At 35.8% G+C, this 22,628-nt stretch overlaps 1 protein-coding gene across 2 annotated transcripts in view; it reads right to left on the minus strand.

The window, feature by feature from the left end:
- POU6F2 (POU class 6 homeobox 2) overlaps nt 1-22,628 on the minus strand; it is a 312,059-nt gene that overhangs the window by 251,670 nt on the left and 37,761 nt on the right. Inside the window, exon 1 of one of the 2 annotated variants that reach the window (XM_041464253.1) lies at nt 1,737-1,748. The exons of the other annotated variant lie outside the window; for it this stretch is intronic. The gene's annotated coding sequence lies outside the window, so the exon portion shown is untranslated. Of the gene's footprint in view, nt 1-1,736; nt 1,749-22,628 lie in introns of those variants that run through there. 2 annotated transcript variants of the gene reach the window in all.

A 22,628-nucleotide genomic window follows, 5' to 3' on the forward strand; every position in this document is an offset into this window, starting at 1 on the left:
GGCAAAATTAATACTTAATTGAATCTCACAGTCATCAAAATAATCAATACTTTTTTATTATTTATTCTTTACAGTCTGTTGACTGTTTCAAACCTCTGAGGGAATGGTGGAAAGGATTCATGGCTTTGAAACACTGTCATTTAACAAGGTAATTTTCAGTGGGGCATTAGGGGTTGTGAAACATATAATAAAACAAAAATGGAGGCTTATAATAGGAAGAAAGAAAAGAATTATATTTCTGCCATCTAACAAAACAGGATAAATAAAAAAAGCAAGTGCAAGCAGGAGAGGGAGAAAGGAGGGGGAGAGGGAAAGAAAGACTGGCTTTTGAAGGGTTTTATCATATCAAGAGCAGAGCTGAGCTTTCATAATGCTGACATTTCTCATTCTGACAATCCTAAACAAGTGGAAAGGATGAGATCGCAGATATCATCTTTCATCACATTCCCCAGCTTAAGAACCAACATGACAGCTTCTCTTCCCTTTACACTGTTAATTACTAAATAAAATACTGCTCTCTGTCAGCATTAGATTATTGCAGATAGCAACCACAAACATTACTCCATTGTTTTGGTTTTGCTTTTTTTTTTAAACCAGTGATACCTACCTTGAACTCTTCAGAAAATAAATTAGGCTTGTGTCTACATATTGTAAATACATGAAACATAATCAATTTAATCAATTTGGTCAATCCATGTTATTGTCAGGCTAAATTGCTGGCAATTTATTAACATTTCATTTACTGTATTTATTAGGCAGCAACAATCTGAGCATTTCTTAGATGTTTCTGGAGAGGAAACAAAAACCAACAGATTTCTTTTGCAGACACTGTAAAAAACTCAGAGTTGTTTTGCCTCATACTCATAGTGCACTATGGACAGTCATTTACTGGGGCAAAATTTGTTTGCTTTCATATACTAAATAATGTATTTTAGCGGGTTTTGCAGCTAAATGTCACTGTGAACACAAACAGCATTGTCTCAGTCAGTGCTGCTTCTCTCAGTTTCAGCTACTCAAAACTAACATCAAGATTAGTTACTAACATCCATAACAAATGTGAATCATGACAAAATTTGACCTTTTTCATCAGAGTTTGGGGAGGGAACTAATCATGTCCACAGAGAAAAACTCCTGATCTGAGGACTCACAGCAATTTAATGGATTTAATGGAATCTGTAGGATTCTAGATTAAGTCTAAGTTGCCAGATTCTGAAATGGAATGTATGAAAAATGGGAGGAAGAATAACGTGGGAAGTGTGACAGCACTGGGAGAAACCTCAGCCCTTCGATGACAATGAATTCACAGCAACTTCAACAGAGCCAGGATTTTATTTGTTATATATTTTAATAATTAGGCCTCATCTGGAGTATTTTGTTCATTTCTGGTTAGCCCAGCTAAGAAAGATACACCAGAAAAAGGTGCAGGAAGAATGATAAACTGATCAAAAGGACTGGGAGTGCTTACAGAAAAGTGTGACTAAGAATGAGCATGATCAAAGGATACAAGAAAATAAACAGCAGAGAGAAAATGTAGATCAGAAACTATTCACCCTAACTCATCTAAGGAGAAAAGGTGTCTCCTCTGAAATGGGAAAAAGTCATAAGTCTAATAATAATAAATTATATTGTTCCAAACAGTAGGTGGTGGAAAATCTGTTGAACTCATTGCTGCAAGGTATCACTGAGACCTGCACTGCAGTAAACATCAACATAGTCACTCACACGGCTGGGCATACTCTTAGCAGTGAATTTAAAACAGCTTTGCAAACATAGGCAAGGCTTATAAAAAGTGAATTAACATAAACGGCTGCCCCCTCCCTCAGGCAGCACAAGAACCTGTAGTTAGCCCCCAGGGTAGCTCTCTCTGTCAGGTGGTAAATGAACGGCAACTTTCTCTATGAGCAGATGGATTAGATACTCTCCAAATTTCTAGTCTACCAGAAGACTAAATAAATCACCTAAACAATGACTTAAGGAAAGGTATGTTTCCTTGAAAAACATATTAAAAATTGGACATTTTTAAACTTCAGGTTATCTCCAGGCCTTCAATTGCTTTCTGTGCTTAAAAACATGTCTGTTCTGCAGTGAATTATGCATGATTAAAGACTATTGTTTTTGCAAAACACATAATAAATTGTAATTCTAGTGCAAAGCAAGTGGCCTAGTCTGTAAAATCCCTTGGTGGTCAAAGGGGTTTTTCCTGTATTTCCTAATGGCCACCCTAAAAAAAATCTGGAGTAGTTTCTATGACAGCTGCAAGCCCAGCAGTCCTCTCCTTTTGCCCACCTACAAGTCCATCCCAGAGAGGATGCACAGCACTGGAGAGGATGCATTGAGGCAAGGAATTGTGTATGCATCTTTAGTAGCTAACACTGTCAGGACCTGTTCTTCTTCACTGGATGTCTGTGGGCTTGACACTCAGAATTTGCTTTTTGGAAGGCGCTATAGCTCAGATTGCACTTTGCACTGTTACACTTTGCACTTCTGTTCACTGGCAGCCACACAAAAGTTTCAGCTTTTCATATGCAAAACTGAAAATTCTAAGAATGCTTAAAACTAGCAAGATGAACTTTGTCAAAAGGGTTTATATGCTTTAAGTAAGAGGCAAAGGCACGTAATGTTCAGAATTTCAGGGTTCAAGTTTTGAGAGAACTAAGGAATCACAATCCCCTTATTCAAAAGATAGCTGTATATACCACACATGTAGTGACAAATTATACACACATCTCTTGCAGATACTCATATAACTTGTCATCTATTTCTTGTCCAACTAGCACTAGTACTTCCAGCCTTGCCTGTTTCCTATGAGATCTCCCTGACAGCTTTGTGTTGGAAGTGGTCCTCCCTGCTGTGTGTCTCCCTTAAGGGGTGGCTTATACCTCCTGTAATTCAGTTACAGTATCTGCTACACCACTTTTCAGCTCTACCACTCCCTGATGGTTTAAACTGGCTGTTGGGCTTAATTTAATAGTAAAAATCCTGTGAATTTGCAAATGCAAATTACAGTTCTGGTAACACACCCTCTTCTAAAAGCTACAACCTTTACTTTTTTCTTATTTTAAGGACTGTATGAAGTACAGGACAACATTTATCACTGTGTTAAAAGCTTTGCCTTTGCACTTTAAGGGTAAATGTGCAGTTTCTAAGCAAAACTATTTAGTAATCAAAGACAGCTTTTAAAGTAAACTGTATAGGGTTTGTGTCAAACATGCCCTAGGCAGAAGTCTAAAAATGAATTACTTTCTTCCTTAATGTAGGACTTGGGTGATAATAGAGCTTCATAAAGGCTTCATGTACTGATTTAGCCACTGGTCTAAATTTTGTACTTACTGTACCATAAACATTGTTGCTCTGAATGTAATTACTTTCTAAATCCTAGTTCAGAGAAAAAGTAGGATCCTCTGTTTTGCTTTTTATTTTGCCCTTAGTTTGAAGTTAATTTGCACAGACTTTTTTCCCCCTACTGTAGAAGTATTAGAAATCAATTTTCTGCTTTTCTTCAAAACATTAAATAAATCCTGCCCAAACCCCCACCCCCAATCATGATCTTGCACAGACTTCTGTTTGGGACATACACAATGAATTTGTTTGAGAGCAAACACAAAAATTCTACTAATAAACATAAAATTTACACTTTGTAATTATTTATTATTCCAATGATTGTTCTAAAAATTTCTTCAAATTGTAGCTTTTAAAATTTTTTAATCAAGATAGAGCAGAATTACAAACTAGGATAAAGCTGTTCTAAGATGTACCTTAGCTTAGTTTTTGTGTGAGGAATACATTAACAAGACTCTACTGGAAAAGGATTGGATTTCTTTTTTTTTGGTAAATGCCAGTGAAATTTAGGACTACGTTCTCCCTTAGTCTTCTTATGAAAAAGTTTTCTTCCTTCATCTTTTGCTTCTAGAGGTATTCATTTTTTTTCCCCATAAATAAAGATGTCTTACAGACAACCTTCTTTGATTCTTTCTTCTTTTAACCTTGTTTTATCTGCTGTCACTAATGTGCTGGTATTTCCATCCCAATCTATCCATAGACTGGTTTATGCAAACTACTTTGAATCAACCTTTTGTCCCCTGCTAGCCTCTGACCATTTCTACCTGCTGGCTCTTATTTCCCGGGAAAAGTTACAGGGAAAAACTCATTTTCTTCACAGCCACTTGTACCACCACCTTTGGATGGATGTTTATAAGCAAAACAAACAAGCTGATACATGATCATTGATCTCTCATCACTACTTTGATCTTGAACTTCTATTTACGTATGTATGTCTCTTACCTATATTATTCATATTCAGCTTACTAAAATCTTCTGTATAAACTCTCCTTTCTCTTACAGCAAAAAGCTGATATGTCATCAGCTCATCTCACTCAATATGAATATTATCCCCCAAAACAGTCTCTGTTTTTTTTCAGCTAGAATTGTATTTATTCTCCTCATTAAATTCTCTGTAGCAGAAAAAGAAAATTCTTATTTTCTACCTTTTCTCAATACCAGTGTGGCTTTGGAAATTTTGTTTTTCCAATGATATTCATTTTCACATGTTCATAATATAACTAATTAACAAATCAGTACTTAGTAATACACATTTTATTAATAAAACTGAACTACAAAAATTTAATTTGAAAAGCCAGAAAAACTATCAGGGCCCATGGTGCTTTCTTTCACAGAAATATTCTTCTCAAGTTAAGCAGAAATTTTAGGATTGTCTCCTTCATTTATTTACTTAATTTTAAGTTCTTAGGAAATTGCAATGGTTACTGCTAATTAGAATAACAGAGATCTGACTGAAAAAACAAGGTTTACAGAAACTTATGAAGCTTTTAATTGTAGCTTCAGGAATCTTAAAATAGAATTAATTTTATTTCTTTTTAAAATTAAATTTTAAGTGGCAATGTCCCTTGATTTGCTGTGCCTTGAGATTGAGGTACTACAATGTATTTTCAAATCATATCAAAAAATCCCTCACTAAAGTTTTTTCCCCCTATTTCACTATTTTCCCTAATGATACTATTGCACATATTTCTTACACCAATTAAGATTAAGTTGAAAGGTTCACAAGAGAATTTCAATTTGCTAATCAGGCTAGCTAAAGGCTGCAGGGAATAGGCACACAGAAGCTGCCCCATAGTAAATAGCTAGATGAGCATTTATTTTACAATCAGTTGGGTTTATTGCTCTAAATGTACTCCAGCAATCATGCTGGAATCTCCAAGAAAGGCAAAGAATGCTGGTTTCACCATAGAAAAAGTAAGGAACAATAATTCATTGCAGGATACATCTGCACCTCTTGTCCAGAAAAGCCATTTCCTAATCCTGCTGGCAAAGAAATGTGCACTCATGAATCCATACCTTGTGTTTTTCCTGACACACATGACACTTAGGGATCACTAATGCCAGAGTACACACAGCACAGAAGCTTTACTCTAAATGTTGCTTTTAAGTCTTAAAAGTTGACCTTAATGTTTCTGATACAATTATTAGTCTGATTTAAGGATCATAGTGTTCTTCTTGTTACAAGAACTCTTGTTTAGAGCTTTGTACCAGGGTGAAGCTATTAAAAACTTTCCTCTATTAATTAGATAACAAGAGTTTTCATTTTGGCCTTGGCATAATTATAATGATTCCTCATTTAAATGAAATACTGCCTTAATGGAAATGAGCTTGTCTATCTGTGGGCATGTAGGAAAAGTTTCTATGCATACACAGGTCAAGAACAAGAGAAGCTACTATTCTGGGAAGCTACCACACTCCTCAAAACACATGACAGACAATAGCACACAGTCACTAGTAGAAATAACAAGTCCTGAGAGTGGTGAGAGAAATCAACCTTCTTCTAGTTAAAGATTCTCAGAGTTACACAAAACCTGACCCATTTTTGTGAAAGCAGACAATCAGGCCCTAGAGATCAGGATAGGGCAAAGGCAAAATAGGAAATGTTGACTGAGAACAACATGGCGGGATAAGCCTTCAATAGATTTTCCCACTCATTTCATAGTATTATTTAGGTTGGAAAGGACCTTTAAGATCATCCAACCAAGATACTTTCTACTGTTCTTTAATCTGGTTTTCTGAAAGAACGAGATGCTGTAGGAGAGCAATTAAATCTCAAATTAGAAGATGGTCCTATCAGGAGTAAGACTTTGACTCTTTCTTCATGTGAGTAATGGATTCCCAATGCTCTGTCAATTCTGTTCTGAAGGAGCTATGCCAAGCATAAGAAAACATCCAGAAAATTTCAAGCCTGAAAGAATAACTAAAATTTTTATATACTGTGGGGCCAACTTACCAGAAGACTTGGAAAAAATCTAGTATGAAGAGTAAAGCAGTCTTCCCTTTAAAAAAAAGGCAAAACAAAACAAAACAAAACAAAAAAGTTCTATAAAGGTATTCATTCATTATTCTTATGGAAAAAATACAATTCTACCCTAATATAATACATTAGGTGTCTAACTGATCCCTGCTATAAAAAACCCCAACCTTCTTGCTCACCCTGAAAATTATTTCATGTGGTGGTGTTTTAGTCTCTACACTGACAACATGAGAAGACGTGAACCCGTTTACCAAATTACAAGTGCTCTTTCATAAGCCTGCCAGTTTTATAACTTGTCTTTTTTCTTGTTTAATATTTTCTCAGTTTCTATTTTGAACAGCCCTTAAAAACAAGGTCTCTCTTTCCAGATGATAATGCTACATGTGGTAAAAGTTCCTTCTAGAACCTACAGCATGCTCTTATCAGTATAATCCTTCTGCTCTCCATGAGAAGAAGAGGCCATAAAGTCTTTGAAATTAAGAAACACAATAAAATCCTCCATGGCATACTTGAGTTGGACTTTCCAAGGTGTAAAATTTCTTATTAGGATATCTACCACAAAGCAGTCAAATAATAATAGTTTGGCCTAACCAGAAATTTAAATATGGTATTATATGCAGTTTGTCTATATTTTTATTCTTCAGGCTTCGTCAACCATGCACACACTACAAATTACTTTGGGTAAAAAAATATCAAAGTCAAAATTCAGCTAAAATTGCTTTCTTTTAGAAATCAGCACATCTGGAATCACACCAAGACCAAAATTACAATAGCTTTTGAATGTTGATTGGATATGAGAGGGAAACTTGACCAGGCTTCATAGAAAGGACTCAGAGTGCTTGAAAGAAGCCCACCTCTTAATTAAACAAAAACTAAACTTTACATAATGTGTCAGGATTTTCATGGTGTAAAACAAAGAAACCATTAACTTGAATTTTTGATGATCAGAGCACAGGTTAAACAGTAACCCAGCTCAGTGGCTAATTTAATTACTTGCACTTGGTCTAGGAAGACCCAAATCAAGATTAATCTGTAATCAGCCCCGGACTCAGCTACATGAGGAAAGTGACTTCCTATTTCAGTATAGATCTCTTCCTCAGCTCTCACCAGAAATTCTATCAAACACCCACAATGTAACACCTTCAAAAGAAACTTTGTTGAAATGGGTACAAATCCCTTATAGTGCAATGAAGCAACATTTTCTAGTGGGAACTCTTTTTTCCTGAAGATTTTTAAAGTAATATTACTTTAGTTCCAGTTTCATCCAGGTTTTTAATTGAATACTGCATTTACAATAGTTATAATTTATAATACAATACATGGTAATAACCTAGACCAGTTTGGAAGTTCAGTATCTTTTTTTTAATCCATCTATTATCTTTTAAAATCCTTTACAAATACAGTTAAAACACTGAAACAAACCATATCAGGCAAATCATTATTTCACCAGAATATCACAATCAAAAATTGATGAAAAGTCTTCAATCCAAAATTGTTCCTTTTTATCTTGAAGCAAATCTGCTTTAACTTCTACTTGCTAAACAAGACCAACATCTTCCCAAATCTGAATCCAAACTCAGGATAGGTCAACCTCAATTATATCTATTATGTGGTTAATAAGTTAGTCTGCTCTCCACGGAGCTTCTCATAATACAGCACATTTGAATTTCAGTGACGAGTATGGGAAATTATTTCTTTTCTGGCATTTCTACTCATACTTTCTAGAGGTGGAGCTACAGATTTTCTTTTATCTACTCTAAACATAGAATAGAAAAGCAATGATGCCCATCTTTTGAAGAAACGGAAAGCCTCTCCTGATCTGAGGCTCATAGACTAAAATGTTCTTTTCTTGCTTCCAGATACTAGAAAATGCACTGCAGCTTCCAGGTTAGGAGGAAGAATCCCAAATAGTTTTCCTATCATTCTTCTATGTTGAAATAATATGACAACAAAACCTGCTGCTACAGCTGCTAAACATACTTAATAATGCCACAAATACTGCAGATCAATAATGCAATGCTTTTTATATTTCCCAAGCCTTTCTCTGATGAATGAATGCAATTGTTTTTTTAATCATTAAAAAGATCTTTAGGGTTACTTTTGCTCATGCCAGGTCTTCATCAACACCTGGGTACCATATATTTCTTTTTATATTGTAGACCACATCATATTAATTTCTAATTAAATGTATTACTAATTTAACATGCCTTCAACGATCACACAGCTTCATATTTCTAATGCAATTTGCATAAGGACTTAAAGAACTTAAAGTCCAAAGGGTGCTTCCCCTTTTTATCACTAGCCTTAATCTGCTGGAAGTTGCAGGTATACTTATAAACTCCCCAAGGCAGGGAGTGTCATGCTAAGGTAGGATGTGTAACACACCACACACAGCAGCAGTATTATGTGTTGGACATATGGGAGGATCTCTTCAATACAAAGCAGTTTTTCTGTTTAACACTTTACAACAGGAAAACAGCAGAACATTTACCAATCATTTTAGCTGCAACTACAGTAACTTGATAATCAATAAACAATGCATTTCCCAGATCTGCTGAAATTTTCTTACATGAACAGTCCTGTTCTTTATTAGATACTGTTTGACTAGGGGAATTTTTGGAGGGTTTGCTGTTCTTTTAACAAAAAAATTTGCCACACAATGATTTGCCATTGGCTCCCTATTGTTTCTCGAGGAAACTCCTTTGAAACAAACAATATTTTAAAGAAGGAAAAATCAGATCAGAGAGTAAATCAAAACATGCAACTACAGCAACACTTTGCTGCTAACATCTGGTTTTTGCAAACTGGCCAAGATGACTGGGCTGCTCAGTTTCACCCTAAAAGAGTAACTATCACTGCTCTGCTCAGAGAACAGTCGCAGGTGCTGTTGATTTCCTTCTGTTCTAACAGGACAGAAATATTTCAAAGATCCTATTATTTTTTATGACATGTATGTCTAATGTATCAATATATATGCATATAAATGTTACATATATTAAAAGGTTTTTAGCAGGCCTGATTCCTTCCCAATTAAGCCTTTTGAATTGCTGCAATCTGCTTCAACAGGGACAAACACATACTCAATTCTCCTCATGAAAAATCACTGAGATCTATTTAAGGGCACTGATTTTCTCATCATTGAAATCAATTACAAGATATCAATAGGCATCCTTAAAAGTAGTTTAGTTATTAAAAAAAAATAGGTCAACATAATCTCATAATACTATCTGTCTCAAATGACTTTTTAACCTACTTTTTTAACCTATTACAAACTTTATGGTTTTTTAAAAACAACTAACAAATATAATTTTTGAAAATAAAAGTTTCCTTAAATTATAATTTAAAAACATGGCATAATTTGCTCTTTTTTTTTCTTTCGTTTATATGCACAACCCATGCACAAATATGCAGATCATTACTATAACTGCTTTGGTAACATTAGTATCGCAAAAATGAATATTAATTAGCCATTAATAACTTCAGAGAGATTTTAAAAACAAAAATAGAGCAATAAAATGCATAATATGAACACGCATTTTGGTCACAATCTCACAATTTTTGTTCATGATAAATTATTTTCACATGTCAGTCCATATGGAAATTGATACTGTGTGTTTGGAAGTTGTATTTGAAGAAAGTAACCTTGCTTTGTACTTAATGGAAAAGCTAATTCCTATGTCCATATTTATCATTAGTTTTCTGAACCTAGAGACTACAACTACATGTATTTATAGTTTGCAATATGCAAAACCAGCAAAACCAAAGAGCCAGTTGGGTTTCCTGCAGCAAGCCGGAGTATACTAGCAAGGCTGCAAGATCATTTAGTGTTCAAACCACCTTTGACCCTTCTGTTAATCCTCTTATAACAAAAATTAGTCTTTCCTTTGTGGGAGAGGAAGTTTGCCATGGGATGCTTATAATAGGAGGGCTGGCCTCTTCGAGGCTCAGTTTTGCCACTGAGGCGTTGCCGGGCAAGTCACCTAATCCCTATAGATTTTTTAACCAATTTGCAAAGGAGAGAGCAGGGCAAGGATGTCTATTGTGACTTTTAAGCCTTTCTGTAAAAACTTGCATAAGTAATCTACCCTATCCCCACAGAATCTTTACTGAATTCTTTCTTGCTCTATGCTTTTCTAAGGTTTAATAATATCTAACTTAGAGTTTAATGAAAACTAACTTTCCTCAAGCTACACTCACAAACTTTTACTTATATTTACTGCTAGGACAATTTCCACCATATTTAAGTGGACCTTTAATAATTTCATCAATTTATTCCTTTTGTTAACCCACTCCTTTAGTGATTTACTTGCTTTCAATATCTACAGATATCCATTTTCTCATGTGTTGAACAAATAATCTAGCAATGCATACTTAACCAATTTATTCCTTACATGAAGAAAAATCCGTCTCTCATTTCTTAACACTTCTGATGGCACTTCTGATACATTTTACAGAGCTGCTGCAGGTCTTGATTGTACCTGTCAAACTCAACACTGGTACAACTTCAAAGGGTCTTCCAGGAGTAAAAGATACTTTCTCCTTGCTCTCTTGGTACTCAGACTGCTACATTGCGTGCCCTCCATTCTCCAGTCTAAGGAGCTCAAGAAAAATTAGGAAAGCAGATCTTCATTGCAGAGAAGGAAGGCAAGAAAATAAGACAGGAGTTCAGGTCTGCTGTGATCAGACCCTATCCTGTTACATTAATTTTTCTTTTCTTCCTACCTTTGCACTTTCCTCAGGATTATTCCCTTTCCAAGCAGTTATCAGTATGACTACCCTTAAAGTGCCAGTAGGTGATTCTTTTATTTTTTAAACCTATTGAAAAGTTCTTCCAACATATTTATTTCTGCTTGTGTTTACAGCAGTTGTTCCCTCTTGAAGATTTGCACTGTTTTGATGAGCTATTTCATCTAGCAGCCAAGCACCCATACAACTACTCACTCACTCCCTTTTCCCACAGGATGAGAAGAAAACAGACGGAGACATTGCTTGTGGGTCAATATAAAGACAGTTTGATAAGGGAAACATAAGATGCATATGCAAGCAAACCAAAATAAGGAATTTTTAGCATTACTTCCCATTGACAAGCCAGGGCAGTGAAGCCTCACTGTGCATAATACCTACATGAAAAGATAAACACCACAGACACAAATTACCACAATTCCTCCTTCTTTCTCCCTGCTTTTAATGCTGAACACTACATCATATGTATGGAATATCCCTTTGGTCAGTTGGGATCAGATATCCCAAGAGTATCATAAAATTGAACAATTTGGGTATGAAGAGACACTAAGATCATCCAGGTCAGATTGCTCAGAGTTCCAACTAACCTGGCCCTAAACATTTCCAGACATGACGCATCCACAACTTCTCTGTGCAGCCTGTTCCAATGCCTCACCATGGTAAAGAATTTTTTCCTGCTATCTGATCTAAGCCTATTCTCTTTCAGTTTGAAGCCATTTTTCCCTTCTCCTATCACTACAAACTCTTGTAAATTGTCTTTCTCCAGGGAGGCTTTACAGACAGACTGTCCTTTCCCAGCTTCTTGCCAGACTCTAACACAGACACTGTACAAGCACTGTTCTGTGATAGCCAAAACACTGGGGTGTCATCAGCATAGTTTTAGTCACAAATCCAAACACAGCATCATATGCGGTGCTACAAAGCAATTTGCCTCCAGCCAGCCAGCCAGCCAGCCCCAGTACTATGATTCAGATCTACAACTTAGGAAAATGAGTGGAGGACCCACACAGCTGTGACATTGCTTGAGCTCCCTTTTCACACAGACAGGTAGCTCTGCTCAACCCACAAGCCTGACAGTCCCAGCTCATGTATCCTTGTTATCATCTGAATCCAACCTAAAACATTACTCTGAAGATTGCTGAAGAGAAATCTTGGCAAAATAAAAGCATAAGCAAAGAGACTTAGGCAAAGACCAAACAAATATAACTTGCTACATGTGGGGTAAGAAAAATTAAACCATCCCCCTTTTTTGCCATTTTCTTTTTTGGTTTTAGACCAAACTCTTATTCACAGATTAAAATCAACTTTCATATTTACTTTACCCACATTTACTTCATTAATTTATTTGTTGGGTTATTTAAGTACTTCTCAGCATTACAGTATTGGAATGCTTAATTATATACTTTGATCTCTGTGTTTTCATGCAAGCTGGAGTGTCCTCAGAATTCATGTGAAAATTAAAATCTTTTGCCATAAAATCAAGTTGGTAGGTCATTACGTCAATGTGACACCTTATATAAGCTTACTATCATGCCTTCACTTTAAACATTGTAAGTCAATGAAATTATATTGCAGACATTGACAACACATACAATTTTGCCTGTTTGATATCCCATTACTGCAATAGCAGCATCAATGGTTTTGGAAAAAGCTTTTTTTCTCCAATAAGCATGTGCTACCAATTTTGTGCTCACAAGTAGGGCATCTTCCTAGGGAGCACAATAAGGCCACTTAAGTGACTATCACAAAGTATTTGCTTGTTTCCAGGAGAATGTAAACTAGTACACCACAGGCCTACATAGAGGATTACTAGTAAAAGATAACCAGCAATTCCTACATAGAATCAAAACACTTCTACACAAAATTGATTCATTTGTGCAGTCAAAATAGCAAAACCATTAAATATTCACAGACTTGATACTCAGCTAGGGTATGAGATCAGTTTTGCAGCACCAAGATATGTGCACAAATATTACCTATGTAACTCACCAAACTACAGCAGAAAAGACAAACTATAGTCTCCACATAAGTAACACTGTTGGGCTCAAAACTACCTCTTCATGTGGGAAGCCTAGAAATTCATAAGCTTTGAACCCAAAGGGAATACTCTGGGGAGCAAGAGGAAAGGGGTGAAATCCCAATCTTAGAGGACTGTGAGTATTAAGCATTGAATACCCATCTCATTCTATTTCAATTCCAAGTGTTGCATGGAACAGACGTTAATAAAGGAAGGAAAAATCTAAAGCCACAATAAAATAAAACAAAACAAAAAACCAACATATGGACTCCTTTTCAGTTCTCTAAGGTCATCTATTCAGTGTAAAGAAACATTGAATTCTGTTCCATGTATCAGTTAAAGAAAAGCTATTGAGATGCTATGCTATAACCCACTCAGATTAATCAGCAACTCACCAGGGATTGGGGTGCATTAACATGAATTGCATGCTTAAGCAGCAATTCCTTGGACTTCATCACATCAAAATCTGCCTTATCTAGTAGTTTAAAACATTTATAATTTTAGAAGTCTTACGCAGGCAGATGTACAAAGCTTCACACAGGGGACTGTTCCCAACTCTACGTCATTTCCCAACCTGTCTGATTCCAGCAGAGCAACTGAGTAATAGGAGGAGGACAGACAATCTAACCGTACAAACAGTTGAACAAATTGTTCAGCTGGGCTGGTTTTCTGCAGAAAAGTTCTAGCTGCAGACTTCCACTATTTTCTATTATGTTATTACAAATAAGAAGAGAAAACAAAAAGCTAATGTGCACTTATGAAGAGAAATTGTTAAATGAAAAGGCATTAGTTTCCACCTCTCTCTCACAACTACTATCACAAGTAAGGTAAAGCTTTGGAAAGACACAAATTTCCTTTAATATCAAAGGGATCTGGAAGACCACAAACAAAGAAGAATTATCACATGGAGATGTGACAACACAAGTGAACATTTATGCTGGGCTTCCAACCCCTATGTTTAGTGATCACTACATATGACTTGTGTCACTCCATCTATAGTTTCTTTCTCCTACATGAAGTAGTGTATGTATACATCAGTAGCAGTCTTTTAAGAAAAGATGACAACATACTGAGAAGCACTAAGAGAAGCCCAACCAGATATCTTAGATTTGTTGTGACAGAGTAACTGAACCTGTGATGAACACAAAGCCATATTTATACTGTGGTTAAATTATGGTTTTAAGATATGGTAGTCATATATCTATATCTGAAGAGTATAAACTAGTCCTTCAAGCAAGTAACCTTGGACTAATCATACATACTGAAATCAAGATAAGTAGAAAAAGCACTCCTGTTTGTGACATTTAAAGATCTACTGGACAGAGAAACATGTAACACAGGAATGCACAGTTGTGCACAGTTGTGGTGTCTTCTAATCTGTAACACCAAAAGTCTTTCACCTCAAACTTGCTCTGAGTCAGATAAATACTACAATCTAGTGAAAAATTGTAAAACATTGCACTGACAATGAATGTAAAAGTTAAAGAACATATTGCTTTGTGTTTATTTTCCTCTCCAAAAGTAATTTAAAAATTTGCTGGCTTTCCCTCTAAATGTCTCTATGGATGTAACTTAGCATCTCACTGTCAAAGGCGGTTCTCTCCTCCCTTGTATATGATATTAACATCATTAAAAAGTTATGACCTCAGTAACACCTATTCTAAACCTTTCACCTTCACTAGGATTCTTCAAATGTAATTCAGCACTTCATTTAAGGCAATGAGATTGAAAAGGCAGACTAGAAAGTCAAACAGAGTTTGTAACATTGTTGATGACAATGCACAGCTGAGTCCCTTTTAGTATCCCAGTTGGAGTCATAGATACAATAGTAAAATCTGACTTTGCATAGTATGCATGCTCTGCACAGGTTTACACTAGTACAACACTTTTAGCAAAGGACAATAATGTGCATAGATATTACCTAGAAAACAATTTCAACTCGGAGCACAAAAATCATAATTTCACAGCAAAGTCACATTTTTATCTCCCTGTACTGCTTCAAATCCCATTGCTTTGGCTTGCACCATTTATTTGCAAAGAAAAAAAAAAATTAACAAACCAGATACATTCTAAATACCAAAGAGAAAAACTTACACTAAACTTTGGGAAAATTTGTCAGGCAATTCCTGTTTGCAACTCACAAGTGCAGGGATAAAAACGTGTGACTAATATACCTCCAGTTTCCTCGTAGCTCATGAAAACTTATTACCAACACTGAATATCCTTATATAATGTGAAAATATTTAACATGCTAGAGCTTAAGTCTACCAAAAGAAATAATCTGTGAGCAAATAACTGTTGCCACATTTCTCTTCACAGAGAAAAGCAAGTCACAATTCTTCCCAAGGATTTCTGAGATTCACATTCTCTGAACCTCAGAGAAAGGGAAAACACAATTCTTATCTTACTTGCTGTGCCTGTGTTGTGCCAAAGCAGAATGCAATATGGAGACTGTTTACCCAAAGTGAGGATGTTTTGTTTCCTTGGCCTATCAGGGCCAAGAGTTGTCTGTGTGTGGGACTGTCAGCTGACAGTCACGGGAGAGTCAGGAGATGAGTGCCATTCCGTGCATTTGTGTGCAGAATGAGCGCTTGGCAGATTCAGTTTAGATGTAATGTATACAGTATAGTATAATAAAGTAATTAATTTGCCTTCTGATAGCCATGGAGTCAGATGCATCATTCTCTCCCCTTTGTCGGAGGTGGCCTTTGATTTCGATAAATAAATATAGTTCATCTGAGAGGAGTTCCTACTCTACATTCTCAACAACTTCTGGAGAGCATTCAGATCAGGTACTGTAATAAAACCCAATTAAAAAGGAGAAGCTTTTCAAAATGCTGAACAACTATAATGGATCACTGACTTGGAAGAAAGGACTGAAAACCTTAAAAACAATAGGCTTCAGCCTAGAGACTTCACTTCTTATGTCATATTTTGAAAGCTTGAGGTAAAGGCAAACACCAACAGCATGAGTGGAGATTAAACAAATTTGCCATATATGTACTTCCCAATAGAAAACTGGAGGAGCTCTGACCTGTTCACAGTGACCGTACTGCCATCCAGAGGTAGACTGCAGCTTAAAACTAAGGGAAGTTGTCTTGAATTGGCAGGAAGCAAAGACCTCCCTTTAGTCAACATTGCTAACTCCAGTTCTCAGGAGGCCATACAAGTGATGTGGCAGTTGAATTCTGAAGGTCCTGAGGTTTACCCACTGTTCCATGCATGCTTTTTTGGCAGAATAGCCTCCAAGCATGTTTTTTTAGTTTAGATTTTCAGAAAAGGGAATTAACTCCATACCAGCAGTCTCATTCTTCAGGATGGTTAAAAGCATGCACACAAAGCTTTGTGGGGGAGAATTATTGTTAGTCTACAAAAACCCCAAACCAATTAATAGCACGGAAAGAAGTGGGGGCATGGCTTTTATTAAAGTGTTCAAGACAGTCTGAGAGTTTTTTTGGATGGTAACGTGAGAGACATGGGCATCTTACTGAGTATAACCAAGAGATCTAATTAATGGAGAACTTCAGGAAATAAGATTGGTATTCATACCTTTCCGTTTTGGGCTTCTGTGGTGAATATTTCAGTGCATAAAGGGAAGACAAAAGATGGAGGGCTACATCCCTTTCTTTTTATCTTACTCAGCAAGTAGAAGGAACTTAGAGATAAAATGGCAGAGATCATTTAGACCATAGGAGGAGAAATTAGACAGCATAAGAAAGTGAGCTGATGTCCATTTCTTGACTATGGTCCTAAACCTGACCTGTACAATATATCTGATGTTTGCATCTGGCACCAGTGATTAAGAGGTGGATATATAGCTGATTTATCCAGATGAATACAAGTGCATTCTTACCTCTTGACCTAAACTGAGAACAGAGTCGTTGCAATAAACATATATTGTTGAAATATGCAGTAAGGTATCTTACACTTTTAAATTAAAAGTCAAGACACTTTTACATTAAAAATTTTACATTAAAATTCAAGAAATGCAAAGTATTTAATAATTTTACTACCTTCTTAATATAGATTTGCAAGCATGGAATTCTTAAAACTGAAACATTTAATTTAAAAGGTAATAGGGGATGAATATTTGACTGATGAAACAAACAACACAAGCCACAGAAGACATTCCTATCCATGCAGTGCATTAGTTTCAGTCAACTTATTCTTAGAATGGAGTATTGGCATGAGATACCTATACTACTACCAATAGTTTATAGACTCTTAGCACAGGTGTATCAAGTTGGTCAGATGGAAAAAGCAAAGGGCATTGAATAATTATTTAGAATTGAAACATGATAATACAGGTATACAATTACATCTTTTCCTCAAAAATAAATCTTTTGTCTGCTTTTTATCCACAGCCAATTCCACAGAACATTCTAGAGAGATGGAGAAAGAATTCACTCTGGATGAGGACAATCAATCAAAATCTTCTCTGAAACTAGATATGCCTTCAGAACAGATCAATAAATGCTACATGTTGATCTAAATCAGTAGAATCATGAAGGCAGCATCAAAATGACGCATATATGCATATAAACTTCTGCACATGTGTATTTATTCAAATAGCAATTCTAAATAAAACTTTGAGTTTTGTTTTTATTGATGCATGCCCATACATAAGCTGACATTGACCAAGACCCTCTTACTGCTCTATCAACCTGAAATTCTGCAAGAGAAAGAAACAGAGAAGTGAAATATTAATGGAAAGTGGGATTTTCCTCGCAATAGCCTCAATAAATATGTCGGTCAGGAGAAAAAAATAGGTCAAAAATAGAAAGCTTGTATCTCCAATATCAAAGAAAAGAATGTTTGTGTCATATCTATTGGAGAAATTGCCATGGTTCATCTGTGTGAAAACACGGTCCTTGTAATGCTGCTAAGATCAGCAAGACCTAGGGTGATATGTTGAATAAGCAGGTTGCAGAAGTAAAAAACTATCCATGGGAAGCTTTAATTTACATGTCTGCTTTCCAGTATTTTAAAATGGGTAGGAGAGAAAAGTAAAACATTGCTTTTTAGGACCGTTCATTAGTTAGTATAAAAAAGAAAGTATATTAAATGTGAATATTAAGGTGAAGTCCTTATAAATTACATTCAATATTTTCACAAATATTTTTATTTGTGCAAAATTTTTCGTTTGAGTTAATCTGTTTCCTCAGTTTTGGATTATTAGTATTTCTTTTCCTTGTGGTCTATATGCTCTTGCTGTTCTATGCGCAGTTCATCTTCCAACCTTCGTCATTCAAAAAGGTAAAGTAAAATTAAATATACAGTACATTTAAACCAGAGAATTGGAAAACCATCTTTTTATTAGCCTCATATGTACGGCCTTATCAGGGAAGCATGCCTTAATTCACCATCTAATTATGAAAAAAATTTTGCATAGAAACCCACTTGCCTCTGCTCCTTCTTTTGCAAGCAGGAATTTTACTATAAACCTCAAAAACATTTTCATGAGTGAACACTTGAGAACTTAACCCTGTTGGGGGTGGCTGTAAAAAATCAGCTGATGTCTCTGAGGAGCTCAAAAGAGGCTGCATAGGCTTAACTCAAAGAAAGTACTCTAAAGGGCAGCAGTCATTGGGTCTACTGCAAAATACATAATTTAACTCTCAGTGACTCGTCAGTGAGAATCACGCCAGACCTGTTGTCCAAAAAAGGTACACACCTCAATAGTGGCTAAATAAAGGTAGTTGTTCTACAAATTAACAACTGAAGTTTTATGTGCCATGGTTTTTCACCTTCCTATATTTGCAGCCAAAGCAAAGAGAGAAATACTTTACTCAAGTGTGTCCACAGAAAAATATTACAGTTGTGGTACTTTCTTTCTACCCCTTTTCCATATGACCTTCCAATTTATCACAGGTTGTGCTATTGTTTGAGTTTTATATAAGCTACATGCAATTGCTTATTCTTTCCTGCTAGAGACCTGTTTTCCAGTGCAATGTGCTTACTGCAATGGGCTTTTATTGTCAATATTTTCTTTTAAAAATTCAACTAATTCATTAATTTCTATGTTTTATCGAAGAGACTTAATTAGGAAATGTTTAACACATCCTAGAATGCAACACTAAGGACCATTAAGAGAAGAAGCTAAGGTGGAGGATGTTTAGCTTTCCAATTTAATGAGAATAATAGAAGCTGAAGTGTCCTTACTCAAGGCATACAGGAAAATACTAAAAAAAATTCAGGTAAACATAAATTCTGCTTGAATTGTAAATGACCCTTCTAGCAGAAATCAGATTAAGGTAGAAGCTTAAGTTATCTTCTGTACACCTGCTCTTCTTTGCAGCATTTTTCCAAAATCAGCAAACAAATTTAGACTTGAACTGTAAAAAACCTACCATTTCTAATGATCTTCTCACGAAACTGCAATTACTCTGTATTTAACATATTTATGTGAAAAAGTCTGTCATAGTCTTGGTTTGTTTCTTTGGTTTGAGATTGTTTGGGGATTGTGTTGATGGACTACATTTGATGTGTTAACTGTCATTAAAAGGACATTTTTAATAATAGATTGAAAAATGCAGTGGGTTGGGTTTGCTTCTTCCCCCTTTCCTCCCTCAAAGACACTGGTGGGCATTTACTTATGCAGCAATGTGGGATAAACAATCTTCAATATCTGAACACTTCAGTTTGTGTAATAGAATGTCAGAAAACACAGGATACTTTATTTCTCTGAAATCTACTGAAAGAGAACAGCTGTGGGAGTGGGGCAGAAGAGTATTTAGCTATTTTAGCTTTTAAAACCATACAATCAGATTGTTTAAATCCCAGATTCAAGTGGCTTTCTCATTTACAAGTCCGATAGCTGACTTGCTTTGAAATTGAAAACAGTGTCAGGACATGGATCTGTTAGAGCAGTGTAAATTTGGAACAACTCCATCAACTTCAAAGTAGTTAAAATAATATATATTGGTGATTAGAAATTGGCCTATAATTTGCTTTAATTCCTTGACTATTTCAAAACAGAGATAAACCTCCTTCATATCAGCCAATTATTTACTGTCACTAACGTTACAGCTATGTCAGACTCACTGATCACATTCTTCCTGATGGCTTCCCTCTTCCCACAGAGATAACTGTTTACAATAAAGGCAAAACAATGTATGATCTTTCACCTGCCTGGAAACTTTAAGGATAAAATTATCAAAGCAATCCTGTACCAATTATCCATTTACTACACAGAAAAATGAAGCTTCCTCACCAAAGGCAGGTAAGAACTTGTTTTAATCTGTGGAAATGCAAACAATTTCTAAAGAAATTAAGGAATTTACTATAGTGAGCATAGAGGACTAGGAAATTAATAGTAGAAAGTATTTTTTATAGAACAGATAAATCCCACATGATTTTAAACCAAATGATTAAGTAGTTCTCTAATCATATTTTAAGCTTTATCTAAATGCCGGGCAATTACAACTCGACAGAAACAGAATTAAAACTCAGCGTAAGTAACATTCAAAGTAGCTGCTAATTTGTCCATTTATTCATAGCTCATGCAACTTCATAATATAGTTTGTCAGACTAAACTGTTTAGATATGCCGTATTTGTGCCAGCAGTTATTAAAACAAACAACACATTTACAGTACATCCTTCTCTCAATCTGCTCAAGCTGAGCAAAAGCACATTTGAAGCTCCGAGACTCACACACAGTGTCCACTTTAAATAGAAAAATCTCATTGATTGCATGAAACTCGGGTCTCATTTTTGTCCATCGATCCCCTTGGTGACCTTCTACAGCATCAAAGCCCAGAGCGAACCCAATCTGACCCCGACTTTATGTGCATTATTATATTGAGAGACAGGAGCTACTTACAGTCCATGCCATTGTCTCCGTAGATATGTAATAAAGTATTCTAGAACTGCTCCTGCGGAGAACACTTCATGCACTCGGCATTTCCTTTTCTCTGTCTCTCTCTCTCCCCTCCAATCTTAAAATTCTTCTCTTTGCTGTGCTGAATGTTTTTTGGGTTTTTTTCCCCATCCAGTGGACAGCTCAAATGAGCAACTTCAGACTTTGACTAATACTCACATAACTCTCAGTAAACAACATCCTTCACACAGATCTATAACTAATAATAATGCTCTTTATTAAGCTCTCCTGTGAAACAATATGTCTAATAAAAGCTGCTCTCCATGCTGTTTTAATTATAATAAATCACCTTCATTATGATGCATACTTCAATATAACATGCCTAATGCTTAGCTACCTGGGATACTACAATAATGAAGACAGAGAGTAGACATCTTGAAGAAAGTTATTTACACACACTGAAAAATTCTACAGTACCGTACTGCTTTGCAACATGAATTTCAACAACTTTTATCTTACCTTACTGTTCATAACTGTTCTCAGAGATGAGAAGAACCAACCTCCCTGAAAAATGCTGTTTACACAAATAACAGGACCCTGAATACATCCACTAGCATGGAAAAATAAGTCCTTGCAATGCAATCATTTCTCTATAAATGTATAAAAGTATTTTACCACCCTGTGCAACAAATCAGTGATGAGACTATAGGCAGTTGTGTGCCGGTACCTAGGGATTTCATGTCAAAGTCAACTTCCTTGGCAATCCCTAGAGAACTGTGCTCTGCACATTCTCGTGAAAGGTGTGAAAATCTGATTTTCTAAAATGGATCAGTAATTCTCTATGAAGGGGAAAAGGATCAATAAATCTTTGCTAAGTAGATTGTAAAGGAAAAATTATTCTTTCAGTGACAGTACATTAGGATCCTCCAAACAATCTCAATAAACTAAAGACATAGCATTTCTCCAGCAGCTACTTTTGACTTCTGATATATTTTCGTAATCTCTGATCATTCTGCAATGCACATACATTTATATTTGCTAAGCAATGCTCCATGTTGATGTTGATTTATGACTGTATGCCATTATGCTCGGCTGTGAGTAGAAGAAAATTATTAGCTGCTTGTAACCTGATAGATGTGATACAAGGAAATGTCATTACAACCATGCACACATATATGTTTGTTACTATATCTCTCTGTACTTACACAAATATTCTGTACTCTCTATGTATACATCCACACATACACACTAATGTAGTACACTGTGCATATCTATACGATTTTTTGTACATGTGTACATGTATACATGCAACATATACAGATACATTTTCAGGCACTGAGAGTTAATTATTACATATATAGCAACTGAAACTCTACCAGGTGCTTCACAGACCTGAAAAGTGTCCATCCAGTTACTGCAGTAGCACTTGCCATCTGGCATTTACACTATCAAATTGTATAGTCATGTTGCACCTAAATATGTGATTTTTACATAGAAGCAAAGTAGCATTCACCTGAAGACAGCATGATAATACAGTTTACAGAGAGCAGTCAAAATATATTGCCAAATCAGAAGTGGGCTATGCACGCAAGCAGAGGAATTTATTTGTCCTTTTTACACAATCTCTTTTTCCTGCTGCAGAGAGTAAGAGGATCCTGCCAGAAGTGTCTGTAGTGTTGCTTTTGCAGCAGTGGTAATATGCACAGTGTGGGCACTTAAATGTCCATTCCAA

Source organism: Pyrgilauda ruficollis, unplaced genomic scaffold, assembly GCF_017590135.1.
Source record: "Pyrgilauda ruficollis isolate IOZ18807 unplaced genomic scaffold, ASM1759013v1 scaffold176, whole genome shotgun sequence".
In the NCBI taxonomy this organism is placed as follows: Eukaryota; Metazoa; Chordata; class Aves; order Passeriformes; family Passeridae; genus Pyrgilauda; species Pyrgilauda ruficollis.